This window comes from Apodemus sylvaticus, chromosome 6 (genome assembly GCF_947179515.1).
Source record: "Apodemus sylvaticus chromosome 6, mApoSyl1.1, whole genome shotgun sequence".
Taxonomy (NCBI): Eukaryota; Metazoa; Chordata; class Mammalia; order Rodentia; family Muridae; genus Apodemus; species Apodemus sylvaticus.
In genome coordinates, this window is record NC_067477.1 from 90123921 (window position 1) to 90149063 (window position 25143).

Genomic DNA, 25143 nt, shown 5'->3' on the forward strand with positions numbered 1-25143 from the left:
TGTTGATACAGCTGATTTCAACACAGCCGAAGCCAGTGACCATACATGGAATCTAAACAACAGCTAGCAATTACAATGTCAAAGGCATGTATACACTGTGTGTTATGTTTCATTGTCTGGCATGCAAATATAGTCTCCATTTCCTTTACACTATGTCCAAAGTATAAAGAAAGCCAACCAAAGGGTTCTGTTTCGTTTATACAAAAGAACAAGGTTCAATCATGTTTGATAAGTTGCAAATTACTGGTAATACCACAAGTGTTGTTACAGCTGCTAAGAATGGTCAGAAGGATGTGCAAAATGCAGCAAAAGCATGAATCAAAAGGAAAAAATCTAAACAAGTTTGAATGATGGTATATAGTATGGCTAACTTTAACTTCATTTGGGGCCTAGAAATACCATATTGGGTACAGGATGAGGTGCCTCATACGGCTTTGTCAGGCTTGTGACTCTTCATACGATGACATGATCTTTACTCAACTAGATGCAAGTTGTATTTACAACTCAAAACTAGGACAGCTTTCTCCTTTAACACTGATATTGGGATTTTGTACAATGTCCGTTTTAAAAAAATTGATTTTGAGAGACTTTCTGTCATGCAGTCTGGTTTGTGCTTCTCCTGTGCACTTAGTTATCCAACAGCTTAAATAGATGCCCTTGAGAAGCACAAAAGGCTAAACACAGACTCCATTTAATAGAGGGCCATTAACACATGCCCCTCTCATATAATGCACACTATAATCATCAATAATTTTGAAATTTCCAAAATTTTTGTAGACTAGTAAAATAAAGAAGGGTTGGTAAAATCAAAGTATATTACCCACACAAGTTATTTGATTAGAACTATCATTTGAATCAGATTTATATATTTAAATCCAGGTCACTCTATGTAAAATTACAGATCTCCAGTTTACCTTGAAACCCTGTAAACGTTGAGTTTGCATTCCAAATAGGAATGGTTACTGTGTCCTTATTTCTACATAACATTGCTCTTAAGGACAGACCACTTAATTATCTGTCCCATTATGATTTTCAATTCCTAATTGATCCTTTCATTTTTTTTCTGAAATTTATTACACTGCTCTCTTGAGTTTATTCTGCATCATCTGCTTCTGATAGTATTATTCTATCTCCACCGATACAAGTATAGACAAAGTAATAACAAGTTATTTATGCACAGTAAGCATAGTAATTGCAGTAGTATTAGTAACAATAAACATTTAGTACTGCTGTTTATATTAGCAGGAAGAGTTGTAAGTGCTTATCTGTGTATTAATTGCAAGATGCTCACACCAATATATTAAAGTCTCACTTCTCATAGGACAAGATCTTCCATGCTAAGTGGGTCTCAGCCTTTCGCTTACATCAAAACCATCTGGAGAGCTTGTCAGAACAAGTTGGCAATTGCTTTTCTTTGGAGCAGTCTGGGATTGCTCCCAAGGATATCTAGTTCTGACAAGTTCCAGGTGTTGTTGATGCTACTGGACCAGTGACCACACTTTGAAAATTACTGATTTTAACATTGTTGCAGCCCAAGTGACTAGTGACGTAATGAATATTTAATAACTAGTTGAAAAAGAAGAGGAGCTGTGCTAGGTGGCTTAGGTAGCTAGTACTACTCCATAAAATGCTGAGAAAATTAAGTATAACTTGGATAAAAATCACATATCTAATAAACATCAGTAATAGAATATTAAAACTTGCCATTGTAGCATAGAGTCATGGTACGACTTTAAAAAGATGATAGATATAAGACTGATGGCTTAAGTGTGCCATATATCTCAGCCATTTTTATCCTATGTTGGAACACTATCTCGCTGACCATTTAAAAAAACATAAAGTTTTTGGCATAGTGCCCAAACAATTCTATATGTGCTTTCTAAAGAAACCTATGCTTCAACTCCTTCTCAGGGTCAACAACCCTTTCCCTGCCCTTTCTAGAACACACTTAAAATGCCCAGAGTGTGCAGAAGGCTCCCAGCTGGAAAGTTAATGTGCATCCACTCTGCTTTCCTGGCTGAACTGGTACTTTCCAGGAGACAGCGTGGTTTGTTTCCAACCTGCTTCTTTCTATTTGGATGGTTACTGTCATTTAATTGATTATTAGCCAATCCTATAAAATCCAAGTTCAAAAGAGGACAGAGCTGTTTCTAGGAAAATAAATGTACTAGAGAGACTGAGCACAGGGAATACTTAGGACAAACACAATGATCTGAGGGACAGATGCAGAAACAAAAAATAACACTAATTAAAAAAATTTTGAGATGACCAAACATGCTTTATTTCCAGTGCTTTGATTTTGGGTGATTTACGTAAACTTAAAATTTAGAGTTATAGAAAACGAAATAGAAATGCAAAAATCCTGCACGATTTGTACAAGAAAGAATGGAGAATCAAGAGCAACCAACATAGAAGGGTTTGCACTGTAGGAGGCTCACCCTATGAGTCATTACCAAGGACTAGCCTTGGCTTGGAGACAGGTTCTAAGGAAGAGGTTTCTGGGAGTGGGGAAAACAAGTGACTTGAAATGAAATCAATGGTGGGTTTAAGTTGGTGCCTATGTTCCGCAGGAGACAGATTTCCAGCCTGCTTTCTCTCTCTTCTGCTTTCTTTGTCTCTCTGATTGGCTTTCTCTCATCTGCTTTCTCTGAAGCTCTCTAGATAGTTCTTTCTCTATGTTCTACTTGAGACAGTTCTCTAAGCAAGTCTCTTGCTATTCTAAAATCTTTCTCTGGATAGCTCATCTCCTACAGATTGTAAGCCCAGTCATAAGTCCACACCTGGGCCTGGACTCCCTGTATCCCAGGCTGACCTTGAACTCAGGGATCAGCCTGCCTTTGTATCTTTCTGACAAGCTGGCTCATAGTGTAGTTACCTCTGTTCCTTTAGATGTTTTAAGCCCTTCAAGATTCATATTGCATCCTTACTTTTTGCATAGTTGATAAATTTTATATTTTTGAATTAAATCTTTTAGAGTTCTTTTCCACAGCCTTAAGGGATGTCCTGAAGGACTCGGCCTTTACTATTTTACTAAGACATTAGCCATACCCTCGCCTCCCAGACTCGTGCTGTCTGTGATTATCACGGAGTCATTAATGTTAACAGGAAGGACATTCCTTAAAGGAGACTGAAAAATATATGCATTATTACATAAACAAGCCTTTTGCCCACAGCAGCCATCAACACTCACGGAGGCCCACATCTGCAGGCTCTGTCCCAGGGGCAGGAACCATGTCAATCTGTCTCCACCAAGGCCATGCTGGACTCAGCAGTTCATTTCTGGAACTCTCAGGGCCTGTACTTGTATGACTTAGAGCAGAGAATTATTTTTAAAAATTTTAAACACAATTTATAGATATAAAAGGTAACAACCCCAAAAGAAAAGAAGGGAGAAATGGGGGAAAGCAAGAAAAAGAATCTGGGGTAGTCTGCATCTGTCAGAGGCCAGCTGAGGCCTTCAGAGAGCAGCAACACTGTCTAGTTTTTCACAGAAAAAGTTAGAGACCCACTTAACCTGTGTTGGCTGTTCCACATTATCACTCTGTAGTCAATATGTACTTATTGTGCTGTATAACTTCAAGTATGGTTTTTAAAAACTCGAAATCAGTTTGAGATGGATTTTAAAAAATACTTTAAAAAAATAAAGAACTTGATTGGGCAGGACAGCTGGCTCCGTAGGTAAGCACTTACTACACAAGTATAAGGGCCTACCCAGCACTGGGGAGACAGAGGCAGACAGGCTCTCTGGGACCACTGGCCAGCCAGTCTACCTACATCGGTAAACTCTAGGTTCAGTGAGAGACTCTGCTCCCCCCAAATAACGTATTAATTGAGGAATAAGCCTGATGTCAACTTCTGACCTCTACACACATATACATACCACACACACACACACACACACACACACACACGCATGTGCAGGCACACATGCATATGCATACATGTACATGCATACAAACATGCACATACAGGCATACATATACACAATCACACACATGAACACACATGCATAGGCATACACACACACATGCATACACATACACCATCACACAAAATTATACACTCTCATACTCACACATGTACACATAAACACACACAGTCAGACACATGCATGTACACACACAGAGGTATGCATACACACACATACAACACACACACATACACACACACACACACACACACACACACACACACACACAGTTGACTCCATTGGAATAGAGCATTCACCAGTCAGAGGTCCTCATTGTTCATTCATTTTCTTGGCTCTACCTCTCTTCACCTCCTTTTAGCAGCAAGATTTTAGCCAGGGAACTAAAATTTTTCATCACTCAGATGCCTGAATACTATTTATCCCTGTGGACTTGAAAAGTATTGCAGAGAAAAGCAAGCATATGATAAGTGTACTGCTGACATTTAAAAATGCATATATTGAGACATCCATCATCTGTGAGCGTCAAGTTGGTGGCAGGCAACCTGCTGGCCAGTATTCCAGATGAGCTTCAAGCAATCTAAACTGAGAGACTTTGTTTTCAAGCCAAGTTGAACTAAAAAGTACCCCCTGCCCCTGTTCTCCCTCCCTCCCTCCTCCTCCTCCTCTTCCTCCTCCTTCTTTTTCTTCTTCTTCTTCTTCTTCTTCTTCTTCTTCTTCTTCTTCTTCTTCTTCTTCTTCTTCTTCTTCTTCTTCTTCTTCTTCTTCTCTCTCTCTCTCTCTCTCTCTCTCTCTCTCTCTCTCTCTCTCTCTCTCTCTCTCTCTCCACAGCCCTTTCAACAACCCATGTCTCTGCATGCATTGGTTTCGGAGCAGAATTTCATTCTCTCCTGAGTAGCTCTGAGTGGTGTATGCATGACTTTACTCGTAGGAACCTTGTTAGGTGTAGTGTTAGGGAAAGGTAAGGGTACGAGCTGTAATCTCCACCTCTTCATGCACTAACCACTCGTCTCCAAAATGTGCAGATGAGCTGATATGTTTTCATGTAATCCAGAACCACCTTTACAAAGAGTGTTTTTAAGCCTTTATAATCCCCAAGGTAAGATGAAGGTGCACTATAAGCCAGATGGTCACACTTTACAGCAGCTGGGCTGAGGCAATGCACTGCTAATTGCGCAGGTCTTTCATGTACACTAGATATCTTCCTTTTATAAATGTGTTTCTGAAGGCAAAGAGGTTGTTATTTGCCAGCACTGCCCTCTGGTATTCTGATACTCACGGCTAATTGTAGAACTGGTACTCTCCCTCAGAACTGTTTTGCTTCCTGCTTTAATATGTTTGCTAAGAAGCATTTCTAGCTCTGGAACAAGCTGTATGATATTAGTTCCCCTGGGAAAGTTTTAATTTATAAGAGCTTTACTAAAAAAAAAAAAAATAAAAGAATCAATGTTTCAAAGAGATTACATTATTAATGTACATGCCTAATGAGCATGAGCAAAATGCTGAGGGCTACAACTGGTGAACTTTGAAAGTTTTACCCCTTTCCTCTTCCTATATATATTTTATGCAATCTGTATTCTAAGCCCCATAAAGAGTCCAGCTGTTTCTCACAGTGCACTGTTGCTTGTAGCCAAATTCTACATCTTCCTGTAATATAGGCCTCCCTTTCCTTTTAACCCTTTTCAGTTAAAAAAAAAAAAGGAAAAGAAAAACCCTTACTATTAATAACACAGCCAATGCTGCCAATTGCATGCCAGATGCCAGGCTAAGTCCTTTACATAAAATACCTCATCTCATCCTCCCAAAAGGTTAAATAACGTGCACAATAATTGGGTTACAAAGAAAACGCAAGATTTGGATTTGCTAGAAACTTCAGGCATTAAAAGGAAACGCTAAAACTCTAAGGACCTTCCAAATGGTGACTCCTCAAGTTTTTCCTTTGGCTAAATGTCCATCCTTATACACCAGAACAATAATTCTTATTCTTTTGCTTTCTTTCAATCTCTTCACACACAGGAAACACATAAAATCCCTGTTACAATAATGGAATTTAAGGTTTACTTATTCTTTTTTGCTAATATATACCCAAAAATAATGTTTGAGGAATCCGGGGGTGCTGATAAACCCAGTCGCTGTACAGAGGCACGATGCACGCAACACACACTGACAAATACACAGTCGTGTATGTGACTTAGAGCAGGAAGGCTTTTGAGTTTGTATTTGGCACTAAGATCTTTGCAAACACCCTGCCATTTCTCTTTTAGGCAAATTGACTTGAAGGTCAGAATGGTGTCTGTTATTAAATGTGTATACATGTCTCTTCACCTGTATGGGCTCTAGTCACGTTAGTTTAACTTTTTTTCCTTTTATTTTTTTTATTCAATATATTTTTTACTTACATTTCAAATGATTTCCCCTTTTCTGGATCCCCACTCCCCCCAAAAAAATCCTATGAGGTTTTTAACTTAAAATTTTGAAACTCATAGATTCCAGGCTCAAGTTTTTAAATCTGGTGCTTAGTTCAATGCTTACTTGTTTCTTGTCACCGCTTTCCCCAGTTTTATTCATTTTGTCTCATTGATCCTTCATTGCCTTTCTCCTCTAAAATAACAGTAACTGCCCAGAGATATTTCTACCAACTGTGTCTAACTTCCTGACATTGTAATATGATGATATCACCATCTAGAAAGTTCATGGTCCAGAGCCAAATACACTAGATAAATGTAAATCAAGATCTTGACATAGGGCATTGCTATTTGTTGTATATTCCTTTAATGTGCACAAAACCCTGTGTTCAATCTTTGCCACTGCATCCATGAGCATGGTAGACAGCCCTGTAATCTTAGCAAGAAGACTTAGAGGCAGGAAAATCTGAAGTTCAAGCGCATCCTAAGCTACGTGAGGAGTTCAAGGCCAACCTGACTAGAAACCCTGACATAAAAAAACAGAATATCATAATGTTTTAAGAAAATCTATAGCTTTATTTGAGCCATATTCATAGTTCTACTCTCCCACATGAGGCCAGGAGCTTGCCTGGAACGAAACACATGCTCTGCATGATAGGCAGGATGGATTTATGGAGCCACGAGACATTGCCTACTACTTGGTAGCTGTGAAGAATATTTTTGCAAGCACCTTTTGGCAGCTGACTGTCTAGTGTTTTCTCACCTCATCTTTGGTTTCTTCCAAAGTTAAGCAAACCAGAAAGAGAGCAACTTGCTTCTTCTTAGTCAAAATTCGAAAGGCTTCATAACCTTCACTAAGGTGCTCACCATCCTCTTGTAGATGGGAAAACACACACAAATGACATCATCTGCTGTCCCTTGTCAAGCTCAGGAGAGTCCATAGTTAGAATTGTTGTGTGGTATTCACCAGACAAGACTGCTTACACATGGGTTTAAGCTAACAGAAAGTCTGTATGAGCCAGTCAGAGGCTACACTGAGTGTTCAGGAACTGAGTATAGCACTGAGCCTTTCTTGGGGTGGGCTTTTAAGCACAAAAATAAAAAAAAACATACTCTTGGCTGAGATACTTCAGTTAACAAGAAGAGTTAGCCAAAAGAAGAACTATACTGTCTAAAAGGCAAGGCTAGTATACTTTTTATATTTTTTATACTTTGAGACTTTCCCAGAACTATATGGATTTTGATGAATTAGGCCTTTGTTTTAGTTTTGGCAAGTGGTGCTATGTACATACTGAGTTTTATAGCTGAATAGTCCTTCCATCATGGAGTCAGTTGTGCCTGGGGTAGATAGTAGGTCTGGGGTCCTACTAAGGTCTAGGGCCAGGGCTGTGTTACATTCCCCACTGGTCTTAGTGAATGAGTCAAATCATGCATTCATCCTGTTTGAGTCTAAGATGCAGAACCTCCCTGTTAATCCAATCAGTATGAGAATTTAAGGGACAGCCAGTGCTGATTAGCAGAGTACTTTACCAAGGGGACCAAGAATAGAACAGAGATTGGTACCAATTATGTTTACAACCATGGCAATATATCTTTTTTCTAATTACTCCTGATCAATTATACTAGAAACAATTTTTTTCTTTCAAAGCCTCACACAGTTTCCTTTATCTCATGAGAAGTCTAAGGCTCTCCAATTAGTAGGACCATTACTGCAATATAACTGGTGTTTTCATTTAGAAACTGAATTAATAAGTCTAGATAGGTCCTGATCACCTATTTACTTAGTTTGGAAAGTATCAGAAGAGGCAAATTTAGCTAAACCATTAGTATATGCCCACCAAGTAATCTGAGGCCAGTAATACTTTTGTTACCCATATGAGTCAACCCATAAGAAAGAAGAGTAGATATTAGAATAAGGGAAGGAACTGCGTAAAAGGTTTTGAATATTTGGATCTTAGCCCCTTATAAGTCCTCTAATGTTCATAGACTACCACCAGTCACAATGAGTTTTGTCAGTCAACAGGGTGATAGTCTGATTAGTTCCAGTCTCTATGTAGTTCAGGGGCTGGGTATATAAATAATACCAGCAATCCTGGCCAGTTTCTGGCTGTGAATTATTAACTCAATTCCAAGGGTCCCTTCCTGTGACATAAAGTCTGATTCCCCAGCTTTTCCATGTTTCCCAAAGGCTTGAATCTTTTCAAAGGAAATTTTTAGGAAACCTCAGTTTTACAAACCCAGTTTTTGTAATGGAAATTCCCTTGACCTGGGCAATTAGGGGGTCCAGTCACATGGCATGCATAGAATTGTAAACTATGTATTCCTACATAAAAAGATAAATGCCCACATCTTTCCTTTCTCCAATATAATCAGACATTTAAAGTGGGCATAGTGAGAAAAGGTCAAGATGAAATGTGGGTTCCTGCTTCATGCTCATATTAGCTAATACCTTCTCTGTATCTGCCTTCCTCAGTTCCCAGATCCAGGCCTGCTGACTGTGGGTATTGGACCATAACCCTGTATTCATAGCAAACATGAGTTTCAGGAAGAGGTAAAGGGTCAGGGAGTAGAAGGGCCAGAGACCCAATGAAACTTTGATTTCAATGGGTCTATAGTTCAGAAATAGTTCATTTGTCAGAAGTGTCTGTGGCTTCCACTTTCTAGATCTAGATGAGGTGGATACATAGGGTGATGCCAGATATCTTCACAGCCATAGGAGTGGAGAGAATCATTGTGTAGAGCCCTTTCCAAACTGGTTTCAGTGTCCCTTTGGCTATCTACCTGACCCAGACAGTATCACTGGGCTAGGATAAAGGGAAACTGGTGGTAGGCTCAGAGGTCACCTGGCTGGCTCTCTTGAATAGAACAATGAATAGCCTCTATGGAGGACTGGAATGACTGTAGTGACTTGAGAAAGGAATAGTTAGAAGCAGCCTGATAGGTGCTAGTCTCTGACCCTGGGAACCAGTGGGGAAGTCTTCCACACATAATCTCTTAGGGGACTTAAATTCCCCTCTATGTGGGGTACAGTGGGCTAAAGCAAAGGAAGGAGATCCATCCATCCTCTGGTAGAGTGTAATGAAATCTTTGTTAAAGTTTATTAACATTTGGTTTTGGTTTTGGTTTTATTTTCTTTCTGTGTTTCTTTTTAACCTGGCCAGAAATATAAGGTATATATATATATATATATATATATATATATATAATGAAGTCTAAACTTTAGCTATTAATTGAGAAGTTTTGTCTAAGAAAGCTTAGTCCATTGTCAGACCCTATTGTTAGAGGAAGGCTAAATCAAGGGAACTAATCCTACAAGATCTTTTTAACTACTATTTGAACAGTTTCACTCTGGATAAGGAACATTTCTACTGGAAAAGTATCTTTAAAACCTACCAAGTACTTTAATCATCCCCCCAGCAGGCTAGAATGTGATGAAGTCAGTTTTCCCAGTTTGTGGAAGTGTTGGTCCGTCCTTTGGACCACTTCCTTGGCAAGGGCTCTCTATTTTCGATTTACTTGAGCACAAACCTGGCATTTGACTGAGACATCCCGTGCTAGGTATAACACACCTTGATCTGAACAGCTCAGAAAGTTTTGTGGATCCCAGATGAGCAGCCTGGTGAAGCTTAGTTACCAACAGTCCTGCCATTGTTCCTGGGAGAATCATCTTTCCCTCTGGTGTCCTCCATCAACCACTCGATGTGACCTGTCTTCATTATCATGAAGTCTCAGGCAACACTGTGTCATGGTATGTTATCAGAATATCAATAGGCCCCACTGGTCTTAGGACCATTTGTCCAGTAATCAGGTCAGCAGCCTAGCAATGGAGGACTATAATTTGTAGGGGAAGTCAAATAGCCTTTGGGGGGGGGCATATTTTTTTTAACATCCTTTTCCCCAGTGGCAATAAGTCCTCTTTCTCTATAAATCATACTGAAGACATGCGGGGTAGTAAAAATATATCAACTGGCTGTCAATAAAATGAAAAGTGGTAGACTTTCCTTTGCCCCATCTGAGGGCCTGGATCTGATCAATCTGTTCTGCTTTCTGGGCTGCGGTGCCTGACTTAGGCCCAAATCATGCCTGGTTTTATCTTTTCTTTTGTGACAGTCATGGATGAGCACCTGTAGATCTCCATCAGGAAAGAATGTAGCAGAATTAATGGCAATGGGTTTCTCAAACCAGACTCAAGGGTGGGCCAGGAGTGGGGCCTGGTACTGGGTCACACAGTCATTAGACAACCAGCATGCTGGTGCTTTTCAGAGAACAGTCTGACCCATATTGTGGAGGTTTTGTGAGTGGGAGACATTAATTCACAGTTAACTTGTTTGCTTTCTTTCATTAAACTAGCAGTTACCACCTCAGTTCTTAAACAGGTGGGGACATCTATGGCTTCAGAGTCCAGTGATTTTGACTGATATGTCACTGAGCAATTCCATGACCCCCAATTTTGGATGAAAGCCCCTTTTGTCTTTTGTTTAGTCTCTGTTCAGAATAAGAGGTCCAGTGCCCCACCCCCATGCTGCTTTGCACTGGTGTGGAGAGGCCTTGTTATTTCCACAAACTCTGCTATTTAGAGGCTGCAATATCCTTCTGCACCTGTCTCTCATCTAAAACTCTCAAACGTGTCTGTTAGTCTTCAGAGTTGGCGTGTAGAGGAGGGTAGCAGACCCACTCTGAGAGAGTGTCCTTTGTCTCTCCTCAGCTGGTAACCAAGCCTGTGATGTACAAAGTTGGGCTTTCTTAGCTGCTATTTTGAAATTCAAGGTCTGTGTCTCTCAGGAACTATTTTCCCAGGAAATGTATGAAGAAAGGCAGGAAGTCTGCATTTAGTATCTTTCAATCCTGGGGCAACCTTGTCCAGGTATGTTGTGCACTGTAACCTCCTGCTGAGTCTGTCCATTTCAAAGCAAAGATGGGTTAACTTACCTCTGCCAATGGGAAGCTGAAGAACATAATTTTCAGATCCAAGACAGTGTACACCTGGAGGAATCAGACTCATGAGACTCAGAGGCCCCAGGCTTCTTCCCAGGCAGGAGATGTATATTCTGGGGTGACTTGCCGGGCACCAGGATGCCTGTTCTTCAAACCAGGTAATAGTGATTGCAATTTCCCCTTTTGTTTCCAGAGTCCTTGGGTATTGTTTAATCTGGATGGACATAGCTGAACTCGTTAGTTAGACAATTTTAGAAGCTTGCTGTTGGGCCAGTCCTGGGGAGCTGTTCTTCTAACAGAGGGTAAGATACCAAAATTTTACTAGGTATCTGCAATTCTCATCAGAGACTCATCAGAGAAGGTGACAGTGGTTTTCAGTTTATGGACTTGTCCCAATCAGTTCTCAGATGTTAAACATGCTTTAAGCTATTTATACCCCTATTTTCTTAACTTTTATATCTTTGTTTCTAATATTGGTGACAAAAGAAAATTTTTATCAGTTAGTGAAATTGCTTAAAGCCTCCTTTGTCCCTGTTGGACAGAAGGAAAAATCTGTACTGTCCAGGCTGCATTGTCCAGTGGCAATCCTGCTGCCCAGTCCAGGGGCAGTGTTTTACATTTTTTTAAACTTTTTTTCCACAGAATGGTGGATTTTACAGATCACTGATTGAAAAAGAGACATAAATTATGAAAGAGAAAGGAATAAACTACCTCTATTAATCTAATAGACTTCTCCTATGTGTCCCAACAAAAGGTACTTTAACCAAGCTTACCTTTAAAGGTGACAGACCAGGTGACTTTCTAATTTGTCTCCTTTGGGGATGGAATTGTCAGACCCCTCTGAAGAGTTAGGTATCAATTGGTCAAAGGAGCCTTAAGGATCTGGACCATCTCAGGTTGCACACCCCCTTGGAGTTCCCTGACCAGCCCACTCTTCCTTGCTCCAAGATGGCTCTCAGATCCCTGCTGTCTTAAGGTCTAGTCTTTAGGATCTTGGTCAGACCTCCAGAAATGTTGTGGGGTATTCACCAGAAAAGATTGCTCAGACATGGGTTTAAGCCGCTAGGAAGTAGTCATTTGCCAACTGGTTACTATCCTGGGTATTCAGGGTCCCAGTATAGCACTGTTTCTCAGAGTGAGCTTTTAAGCCCGAACTCTATTTGGGGAAGGTGGGGGATTGATATACTTCAGTTAACAACAACAATTACACAAAAGAAGAGCCACAGAAGCTAAAAAAGCAAAGTTAGTATACTTTAAAAACTTTCCCTAAATTCCACAGACTTTGATGGATTAGGTCTTCATTTTTGGCAAGTGGTACTGTCTATGTGCTGAATTTTACAACCTACTGATACTTCCATGACATCATGGATTCAGTTATGCTAAGATAGGGGGTCCCACTAAGGTCTGGGGCCCTGTTCCAGAATCATCTTCATTTCCCTGAAGGAGATGGAAAATGTTAGGAGAAACGAACCAACTACCAACAACTTTATCGTCAGTTTCAAGGAAATCAACATTTAGAAATTGGAACTGAAATTCTCAAAAAAGTATTAGTCCTGGATGGGAAAAGTTAATTCTTGACACAGATAAGATGAGGCAGACATAGAGTGAAGGAGAAAGTGATTGAGGGAGGAAGAGGAAGATACTATCTTATACAGTGCCCTGAAGCATTTTAACAGGGCTAGCTGATGGCAGTGTTCTCTCTCACCATCTATTAAGGGCTTCCCTGCCCAAACTGGTATAAATATTTTTCAATATTAATAACATTCCTTCAGAAAATATCCCATATTTATTTTCTGAACGTGAAAGGGGTTTTCTGTAAGACCTCAAATTTGATGAATTATCATTTAAATGTACATATCACTTTGGAGTAAAGAAATTGTAATTTACCTTCAAATGTATTTGGGAACCACAAAGCCTAGAATAAGAAACTACAAATACACCTCTTGGATAACAGGCCTAATTGTCTCCTGTCCTTGGAGTTCTCTCGGTTTCATTTTGTGGTTTGGTTTCTTGAAACAGTCTTTCTATATAGCCCAAGGTGGCCTTTGGTTTTCAGTCCTCGCTCAGCCAATCACTAATGAACTGGTTACTGGTTTGACCTCGGCTTCTTCCTCTCCCGTCTACTTTAGAACACCATTCTCTGCTGCACTGCACAATCCTGAGATGGTGGCACATCCTTTGCTCTTTCCCTGTCTTTAGAGGCCATTATTTATCATTTATTATATTTTGTGAAGCAAGCTGAATCTTGTTGAGAAGATACTTTGAAAAACCTATAGCTGCTAAAGGAGGATTTGTATCCAGAGCTATAAAAAGGAGAGAGTCCTTCAAAGAGGACTAGGAAAGAGAAGATGGAAGCTAGGGCTGGAGGGATGGTTCAGAGGTTAAAAGCAGGTACTGCTTCCTGCAGGGATCTGAATCTGTTTCCCAGCACAGTCTGCAGCTCACAACTGCCTTAACTCCAGCTCAAGGAGATCAGACACCCTGTTGTAAACTTTGTGGGAACCTGTACTCACACACACACACACACACACACACAGACACACACACAGACACACACACAGACACACACACACACACACACACAGAGAGAGAGAGAGAGAGAGAGAGAGAGAGAGAGAGAGAGAGAGAGTTGTATGTGGGGGGAGGGAGAAAGGGATGGAGAAGTGGGGAGAGAGAGGGAATTTGAAAAATATTACAGTTTTAATCTAAGAAAGGACCCAACCCCTGTGTAAACTGTGTAGAAAGAACTGCTCAAATTAGGGGATCTTGTGGCTTGGCAGAGAGACTTCTTTTTAAAAGTGAAATGCCAGAGAGCCACAGAGTTAGGCTGTGACCTACATATTCTGGCCCAGAATCCCATAAAGATTAAAAGACTGTATGCTGCACACGGGTGGGTTCCTTATGAAGGAGAATGAAGGGAGTACTGTTTCAGGTCAAGAATGGCATTGGCAGAAACATGGGCATTGGGAAGAAAGATGATGCATCGAACTTTTGTTATCGTAAAGACACAAAGTTCTTAGTGGGACTCAGGTAGACACTTCCTCTGCCCATCTTTAGACAGCTCTAAGCTCGGTTAAAAATATTCTAGGAAAAATGCCTTAGGTCTGGAGAGTAGAAAACTAGAAGGATGGCCCTGTGGGTAAAGCACTTGCTTTCCAAACATGAGGATCAGAGTTCAGACTTCCAACACTTAAGTAAATGTCCAGTAGGCATGAGGCCCACCTATAATCTCAATGCTCAGGAAACTAAGAGAAGATAACTGCAGAGAACTCTGTCTACCTAGACTGGTCAAATTGATCAACTCCAGGCTCAACATAAGAACCCCAAGTGTAACCCCAGTTAATAAAGTGAAGAATAATCAAAGAAGATATCTAGTGTCAAACTTTGACTACTACATGCAAGGCCTAGACACATACAAATGTCCTCAATCATCCCCACATACATGAGCCTATACATACACATACCAGACCACACATATACACATATACATACACAAGAACAAAAGGAGTATCAGAGTCATTGCAAGAACATGGGCAGCAATTGGCATTATCTAGAATTTATTAAATTGTGTTCAATCTTTCAAATGTCTATACAAGTCATGATTATACATTGTTACTCCACATACCAGCTATGAGTCTTCCTGTAAGTATACCAACTATTATACTTTTAGGCAGAAAACTCAAGAATTGTAGACTGTTCAAAGTTTTCCAGGAAATCCTTACTTAATGAAAGGCCACTTCTGCATTTGCCTGGTTTTTACTAAATGCAGAAACTAGTCTGTTAAACTGGGTTGCAGACACAAAGGAAAACCATTTCCAACTCCTCCAGTCAGGCGAAAAAAAGCCACTGGCACTTTTTCCAAGGGTCTACAGCGATGTTCCTGGAGCCAGAGACTCATACAATGCCCCTGCTTGCCGCGCTGCTGGAAGCTAGAGCCTCTCGATGGAAATAATCATTTTTAATAATGCAGATCATCACAAGAGCTCATGGGAAATCACTCTAAATATTACCCTTGGACTTTTGTGTAGAAATACAGTGAGGGGAAATTGTCCCGATGATGCTCAAGGGTTAGAAAAATATGGAAAAACCAACTCAGTTCAAATAATTTATTGTCTCTGCCATGCTTTCTGCATAGCATAGCTTAAGCTGTCATTCCCTGGAAGGCTATTTATACAGTCTGAAGTTCCAAAGGATTCCTGGATTTGCGTTCTTCTACTCTTTCTAAATGATGCATAATAAGGTACTCTACAGAGGTCTTTTGTAATGAATGTGGGACTGTTTAGTTTGGGCCCCTTCAAAGGGATGGAAGAACAGTAACCGGCTGTTTGAAATTTCATCTTATAGAAACTATACCCTGCCACTACCTGAATTTGTTAGCATCTTTGAAACAAACCCTTTCCCAGACAAGACCAAATCAATCTTTGTATTCTTGACATCGATTATAAAGGGCAATGGAGTGTATAAATAGAAACCTCAAGAAACAGAGAGCAGTTTCTCTACAGGGGCATCCTGGAGGAGATCTGCTGACTGATGTTGGTAGTGTTTTCTCTTAAAAGTGGCCAAGTTTTTCTTGGCATCTTTGGCATGATGATAATGTGTACCTTCTAGTGGGGGCATGGCGGTGTGGAGATATGAATTGCAGTTATCCAGACTTATGTCACATCGGGTGTCCTGACAAAGCCCAACTCTACATTCTCTAAGTTCCTACCAATGTCATAGTGACAGGAAGTACAGGTGCTGGCCATTTCTTCCTTGTTTTCAGAAGTATCTACAATGGAATGTAGGCATAGAGTCCCTCGTCAGAAAAGAACAAGCTTCTAAGTTATAACAGCCAAACATAACAAAATAAAATATACTAAGATAAAGCAAAATCATTACATTGCAAATGGACAAGGCAACCCAGCAGGAGGAAAAGATCCCTTAGGGCAGGTGCAAGAATCAGAGACCCACTCATTCACACATGAGTGAGTCCTATAAAAATATTAAGCTTAAATCTATGATATGTACACAGAGGATCTGTGAAGACCCATGTAGGCTCTCTGTGCTTGCTGCTTTAGTCTCTGTGAGCTCATTTGACCCCTGCTTAGTGACCAGCTTCCTCCCCTGAGAGTTCATATGACTTCTGTATCCTCCTTCCCCTCTGGATCTTACTCTCTCTTACTCTCTCTTAGTCTCTTCTTCTACAGGGTTCTCTCTCTCTCTCTCTCTCTCTCTCTCTCTCTCTCTCTCTCTCTCAATGTCTGGTTGTGGGTCTCTATACTAGTTTCCATCTTCTGCAAAAGGAAGTTTCTCTGATGATGACTAAAAAGGTTCTGATCTGTTAATATAGTATAATATCATTAGGAGTCATTTTATTGATACCTTATTTTTAGACAATAAGTGTTTGCTTTTGCTATAAGTCTCTGGGTTGTCTAGTGTCTGGGTCTTGGTCATCCAAGCAGTGTAGGGTAAGGGTTCCAATGTACAGAGTGGTGGGCCTTAGGTCAAATCAGACATTGGCTGGATATCCTCAAAAGGTCTATGAAATAGCATATCATGGAGGGGGGACAGATTGTAGGTCAAAGGTGTAATGCCTAGGTTGGTGTTTACAGTTCTCCTATGGTAGCCTAAAGAGTAATTTCCTGTACTAAAGACACTAGACTGTAGGAGTGAAGGCTCCATGTAGACACCATCTCTACTTCTCCATGTTCAGAGAGTTGTATGGTGTTGTTCTTGACAAATGGGCCCTGCTATTAATTTGTAGAGAGCAACCCTTTGTCTTAACAACAGCCTGAGTAGTTTGGGGATTTCCATGGGACTCCCTTGGCTAGAAACTCAACTAAATGCAAGCCAGGCCAACTCCTGAAAATTTGGTGACAGAGGTGGCCAGTTGGAACTCCATGTCACTCATTGTTAGGAGAGTTCATTAGGATTGCCTTCATGTATTTGAGGGTGTTTCTACTAGGTTTCCATATCATTCCTCAAATGCCACTCTATGTCAACTGTCTTTCTCCACATTCCCTCCCTTAGCAAGATCTCCACTCCTCCTCTGAACCCAATCCTCCTCCCCCCAGTCCACCTGAAAAAAATCTATTTTATTTCTGCCTCCAAGAGAAATCCATTTGTCCCCACTGATCCCTTCCTCTATTCCTGATCTCTCTGGGTCTCCAGATTATAATTTGCTTATCACTTATTTAATAGCTAATATCAACATATAACTAAGTGCATAGCATATTCATCCTTCTGGCTTGGGTTAGCATACTCAAGGTGATTTTTTTCTAGTTCCCTCTATTTGACTGAAAATTCTATGATGTCATTTTTAACAGCTGAGTAATATTCCACTGTGTAAATGTACCACATTTTCTTTATCCATTCTTCAGTTGAGGAATATCTAAATTGTTTTCAGTTTCTGGCTATCATGAACAGAGGATCAATGAGCATAGCTGAGCAAGTAAGTGTCTTTGTGGTAGGATGGAACATCCTTTGGGTATATGTCCAAGAGTTGGATAGCTAGATCTTGAAATAAATGGATTTGGTAGTTTTCTGAGAAAGTGGTGATTAACATAGTAGCTATAAGTTTATATTCCCACAAGCAATGGGGGAGTGTTCCTCTTAATCCACTTCCTTGCTATCTTATGCTGTCACTTGTGTAATTGATATTAGCCATCCTAACAGGTATAAGATGAAACCTCAAAGTAATTTTGATTTTCAAATACAGCAAAGGATCCCAAACATTAAGTGTTTCTTGCCCATTTGAGTTTTCTCTATTGAGAATTCTCTCTTTATATCAGTATACAATTTGTGGTGGCTATTTCTGGTTATCAATTTGACTACGTCTGCAATGAACTAAAGTCCAGAAATGGAAGGCACGACAGATCTTGAGGCTGGAAGACACAAGCTTCTGACCAGGATCTTGATTTGGAATTACTCACAATTTGATTGAGATCTTGAAGCATGTTAGCCATGAAAAGTTTAAGCCCATGCAAGGTAATATACACCTTTAATCCCAGGAAACAGAGGTTAACAGATTTCAGAGTTCAAGGCTAGCCAGGTACAGAGCAAGTTCCAAATCCAGATAAGGTGTTACACACTTTTAATCTGGGCCACACCTTTTGCTGGAGGCCAATTTAAAAATGTTTATTGTTTTCTCATATATTCCATCCTGACTATAGTCTCTCTCCTCTACCTCCCCTCTCCCACAGATCTAACTCCCCTCCCATATCCCCTCAGAAAAGAGCAGGTTCCCAGGGACATCAACCCAACATAATGGTATATATACTACTGGAGTTTTATTCCATGAGCCTGGGATATCTTTCCTTCTTATTATATCTTCTTCAATTCCTTTCTTCACACCTTGGTATTTTTATTACCCAAGTCTTTCATTTACTTGTTTAGAGTTACTCAAGATATTTTTTATTATTCGAAGCTATTGTAAAAAATGTTGTTTCCCTGGTTTCTCTCTTAGTCCATTTGTCATTTTTATATAGGAAGGCTACTAATTTTTTGTTATTAATTTTTAAATGCTTTGCTGAAAGTCTCAGTCAACTGCAAGAGTTCACTGGTAAAATTTTAGGGTCTGTAGTATTGCTTGAGGTCAGGGATACTGATTCCCCCAGACTTTCTTTTGTTGCTGAGAATAGTTTTAGCTATCCTGGGTTTTTTGTTGTTCCAGATGAATTTGATAATTGCTCTTTCTAACTCTGTGAAGAATTGAGTTGGGATTTTGATGGGTATTGCATTGAATCTGTATATTGCTTTTGGCAAAATGGCCATTTTAACTATATTGATTCTACCGATCCATGAGCATGGGAGGTTTTCCCATTTTTTGAGGTCTTCTTCCATTTCCTTCTTCAGAGTCTTGAAGTTCTTGTCATACAGATCTTTCACATGTTTGGTAAGAGTCACCCCAAGATACTTTAAGCTGTTTGTGGCTATTGTGAAGGGGGTCATTTCCCTAATTTCCTTCTCAACCTGCTTATCCTTTGAGTATAGGAAGGCCACTGATTTGCTTGAGTTGATTTTATAACCTGCCACTTTGCTGAAGTTGTTTATCAGCTGTAGGAGCTCTCTAGTGGAGATTTTTGGGTCACTTAGGTAGACTATCATGTCGTCTGCAAATAATGAGAGTTTGACTTCTTCCTTTCCAATTTGTATCCCTTTGACCTCCTTATGTTGTTGAATTGCCCAAGCTAGTACCACAAGTACAATATTGAAAAGATAAGGAGATAGGGGGCAGCCTTGTCTGGTCCCTGATTTCAGTGGGATTGCTTCAAGTTTCTCTCCATTTAGTTTGAGCAATAGTGTTAAAAACTGCATGGTATTGGTACAGTGACAGGCAGGAGGATCAATGGAACAGGATTGAAGATCCAGAAATGAACCCACACACCTATGGCCACTTGATCCTCGACAAAGAGGCTGAAAACATCCAATGGAAAAAAGATAGCCTTTTCAACAAATGGTGCTGGTTCAACTGGAGGTCAGCATGCAGAAGAATGCGAATTGATCCATCCTTGTCTCCTTGTACTAAGCTCAAATCCAAATGGATCAAGGACCTCCACATAAAGCCAGACACTCTGAAGCTAATAGAAAAGAAACTGGGAAAGACCTTTGAGGACATCGGTACAGGAAGAAAGTTTCTGAACAGAACACCAATAGCGTATGCTCTAAGATCAAGAATTGACAAATGGGACCTCATAAAATTACAAAGTTTCTGTAAGGCAAAGGACACCATCAAGAGGACAAATCGGCAACCAACAAATTGGGAAAAGATCTTCACCAATCCTACATCAGACAGAGGGCTAATATCCAATATATATAAAGAACTCAAGAAGTTAGACTCCAGAAAACCAAACAACCCTATTAAAAATGGGGTACAGAGTTAAACAAAGAATTCTCACCTGAAGAACTTCGGATGGCGGAGAAGCATCTTAAAAAATGCTCAACTTTATTAGTCATTAGGGAAATGCAAATCAAAACAACCCTGAGATTTCATCTTACACCAGTCAGAATGGCTAAGATTAAAAATTCAGGAGACAGCAGGTATTGGAGAGGGTGTGGAGAAAGAGGAACACTCCTCCACTGCTGGTGGGGTTGCAAATTGGTACAACCACTCTGGAAATCAGTCTGGCGGTTCCTCTGAAAACTGGGCACCTCACTTCCAGAAGATCCTGCTATACCACTCCTGGGCATTTACCTAGAGGATTCCCCACCATGTAATAAGGATACATGCTCTACTATGTTCATAGCAGCCCTATTTATAATTGCCAGATGCTGGAAAGAACCCAGGTATCCCTCAACAGAAGAGTGGATGCAAAAAATGTGGTATATCTACACAATGGAGTACTATTCAGCCATTAGAAACAATGAATTCATGAAATTCTTAGGCAAATGGATGGAGCTAGAGAACATCATACTAAGTGAGGTAACCCAGACTCAAAAGGTGAATCATGGTATGCACTCACTAATAAGTGGATATTAACCTAGAAAACTGGAATACCCAAAACATAATCCACACATCAAATGAGGTACAAGAAGAAAGGAGGAGTGGCCCCTTGTTCTGGAAAGACTCAGTGAAACAGTATTCGGCAAAACCAGAACGGGGAAGTCGGAAGGGGTGGGTGGGAGGAAAGGGAAAGAGAAGGGGGCTTACAGGACTTTCTGGGAGTGGGGGGCTAGAAAAGGGGAAATCATTTGAAATGTAAATAAAAAATTATATCGAATAAAAAAAATTTTAGGATCATTTATGTAACTATCACTTATACTATCATATCATCAGCAAATAGCCATATTTTAGCTTCTTTTTCTAATGCTTAACCCATAGTAATATGCATATTTGCTATTGCTGTGTGTTTCTTGTATGCAACAGAAGAATGGATCCTATTTTCACATTTATTCTGTTATTCTGTAGTGTTTTATTTGGTAAATGAGACTATTTATCAAATATTTTTGAGAGATATCTATGATCAATGATTGATAATTCTTTTTATATTGTTGTTGTTGGTGGTGGTGGTGGTGGTAGTGCTGGTGGTGGTAGTGGTGGTGCTGGTGCTGGTGCTGGTGCTTGTGTGTGTTTCCTCTTCCTTTCTTTTGATTTTTCTGGTCTGAGATTATCATTTCCTATAATTTCATGTATTTAGTTAATCTCCTTAGGATGGAGTTTTCCTGCTAGCACCTTCAGCAAAGCTGAACTTATAGATATATATATTGTATTGAATTGGCTTTTTCATGCAATGTCTTATTTTTTTGCATCTATGGTGATTGATAGTTTTGCTGGATATAGTAGTTTGAGTAGCATCTGTGGTTTCTTAGAGTCTACAGCACATCTGTCTAAGCCCTTCTGGCTTCAGAGTCTGACTTTATGTTACCTGGTCTTTTTCCCTTGCAGCTTTAAATATTCTTTCTTTGTTTTGTATGTTCAGTGTTTTGATTTTTATATGAAAAAGGGACTTTCATTCTGGTCCAATCTCCTATGTGTTCTATATGCTTCTTGTACCTCTATAGGCACCTACTTCTTTAGCTTAGGAAGATTTTCTTCTATGAAATTTTGAAAACATTTTCTGGGCCTTTGAGCTGGAGTTCTTCTCCTTTTTCTACTCCTCTCTCTTAGGTTTGGTTTAGTAATGATTTCCCAGATACTCTGATTGTTTTGCAACAGGAGTTTTTGTACCTAACATCTTCTTTGACCAATGGATCCATTTCTTTTTGTACCTTCAATGCTTGACATTCCCTCTCTATCTCTTATATTCTGTTGGTGAAGCTTGTCTCTGTATTTCCTATTCAAATATCTAATATCTTATTTTCCAGAATTCCTAACAATGAATTTTCTTTATTGTTTCTATTTCCATTTTCAGTTCTTGAATAGTTTTACTCATTTTCTTCCACTCTTTGTATGTGTTTTCTTAGATGCCGTTAAGGTATTTATTCATTTCCTCTTTAAAGGTGGTAGAGACTATCTTCATTTAGTCACTTTTAAGGTCTTTTTTCTTGTTCTTTATCTATGTTGGAATCTTCAGGGCCTGCTAAGGTAGGGTAGCTGGATTCTAAATCAGACATTTTGCCCTGGCTGTTACTGATGGCATTCTTATGCTGGCATGTTGGCATCTGTGCTTCGGATGATTACAGGTCTAGGTGCTGGTTTTTGGATTTGTCTTTATTGGCAGGATGGGTGTTTTGTTCCTTGGTTTCTGTTTTCTTTCTAGATTTTCAGAGAGAGTGAAGACTGTGTGGCCTGGTAGAGAATTTTTGTTGGATCTAATAGTTATGACCAATGAGTTTCCAGAAAAAAAATAATTTGGGGGATATTTTGAGCTGACACTTAAAAATGGAGAAAGGCTCGAGTCCTGGAAGTAGTCTCATGATGGAGGAGACCAAAGTGTTCATCAAGGATCTGCTTATTTTTACTCCTTGGAATGGGGGGAAGACAGTGAATATAGTGGTCACACTAAAGGTTCTTCTATAGCACTCAGGATGAGACTGGGGCATTGGATTTAGAGGAACAAAGGAAAAGAAGAAAATCTATAGATAGGACACCTGTTTCCCCGGCAGCAGTGGTCTGGGTTAGCAAGATGTGCCTGTTGGAGTTGGGGACTGGAATAAAGTGTCAAATTGGAGGGGTAGTTGTCAGGATCAGCTGGTCTGTGGGATCCACAAGAGGTATGAACAGGGGAAGGAAGGCTGCAGTCGATATTCTGTTGTAGTTCTGTTGTAGTGCTGGGGTGAGACTGGGGATTGGAATTCAGAGCTAAGAAGAGAGTGGTAAAGGTCTTCATTCAGGTGGCTCACCTTTTTCCCCAGACTGCCCAGCAGATGTGTGAATGCTGGCTTTGTAGGTGGTAATAGTGGTACGCATTGGAGGAAGGAAGGTTGGAAGAGATCTTTGTGATCCCTTGGGCATTGTGTCAGGAGGAAAAGGAAACTGCAGAGCTCTGTGCTCCAGAGCTGGTGATGATACTAGGAGATGTTGGATCCAGATGAGGAGGAGTAGAGGTGTGGACCAGCCTTCGGTTTATGTGTTGCCCTGGGAGGAATAGTGGCTTTTGGGTTAGCATGGTGTACCTTCTGTGGTTGGAGACTGGAACAAAGCACAAGTCAGGGAAGGAAGGTTCAAAGGAGAAGATCTGTGCGATCAACAGGAGATGAGAACGGAGGAGGGGAGCAGGGAAGTCTTGCATAGGTATTCTGCTACAAAGCTCAGGATGAGATCAGATTAGATCTGGGGCAACAGAGAAAGAAAGGAAGCTTGATTTTAATGTTTACTCTATTTCTGTAAATTCTATTTCTCAGTGAACCTGGGTAAAAAGTACATAGGATCTCTCTAAATATGGTTTGCCTTTAGTATTTCTCTTTTAAGATTCTTTTTCCCAGGCTAGTCTCCGTCCTCCTTCCTCAGCTTCTCACTGAGGCTATGGGTACATGTCACCATATCCAGCTTGTATAGTGATTTTAACTGTGTAAATCTGAAATTTTTCATAACTAAAATGAATAAAAGCATAAGAAATCTTAAATCAGGTACAGAAATGAAGGTCAGTGGTGTTCATTAAGTGTAAAATCTATTTTTACCTCTCTCTAGTTGTGTGTATAAAATGCTACACCTAGCTTTAAAGAATTTTTTCTCCTACGTGCTTGGCCTTTTGCTTCTTTGAAGGTTTAAGCAGTTAATTGAAAACAGATTTGTTGGTTATTATGAAGTATAATTCTGAGCTCTTGATACCAACTGTTCGTACTTGCGTGCACATACACCAGGCATGTGACAAGTTGACAAAGTAAAAGTGCTCTTTCACTGTTAACTTCGCCTGGCACACTCCATGTGTTTCTTCATTTTGTTTTGTTTTGTTTTATTTTGTATTGTTTCCTAGAGATTTTATCATTAAGACTTTTAACTCTTATCTCTGAAAACAAAATTATCTTACTAAAATTATTTGTGACTTACTGTATGTCCTAGATTTCTCAAGGGGTACTGGAGATTAATGTGGCCTCTATATGTGGGCTCTGCAATATGACTGATGACCTAGCTGGCAAATGCTTTGAATGTTAATGTCTACTGACTAGTGGGATCCCTGAAATCAGCTGAAGACCTCAAAGATGATAAGAGACAGTGAGGAATAGTTAGACTCTTTCTATTAATGTTTGTGCTCATGGTTTGTTAAAAACAGATGAAGTCAGGATGAAGATCAACCTTACAAGTTTAAGAAAGTTATCTCCTCCCAGATTCGAGTATTAAATAATGAAATTAATTTTGGTGGCACATTCCTCGCTACTCACCCCAATGTTCTGAGCTTCCGAATGAAAGACACATACACAGCCTTTATATTTTTATGTGCCTTAATCAGCTCAATGGATGGGCTACTGCCTAACCCCCATGTGGCTAATCCACACCCCCGCACCAATTATTCTGTGATATTACTTACTAAATACTACAGTCTATCTTTGCTACTCTAGATCTAGAGTGATCCCCCCTATGCCCACCCCACGGGCCCACATTTTCCCAGCACCTTCACATGCTGGCTATGCCTCCCTATCCCCTGCTCTCTTCAGGCATGACTGCTCTCCTCTCCTCCTTCTCCTGGCATGGCAGATCTCCCTCTCTTTCTCATTGACCCTCTCAGGAATCCTAAAATCCCACCCCTGGCTTCACTGCTCACCCATTGGCTGTCTTTATTGGCATCTTTATTTACCAATCAGAACCAACTGGGGGCAGGATCCCTACCTGAGGATGCTGTATGAGCAGTTTTGGGAAACTTAATTAGCATGAGAATACAAGCAGCTACACAGAAGAGTATTTTCTCCTCCAAAACTTCCTAAACAACCACTTACTTAAAGGAAATAAGCAGGAATACAGAGATTTTGGTTTTGAAGGCAGATAGTTTAGGCTTACTGTAGACTAAGGAGTTAAATGCC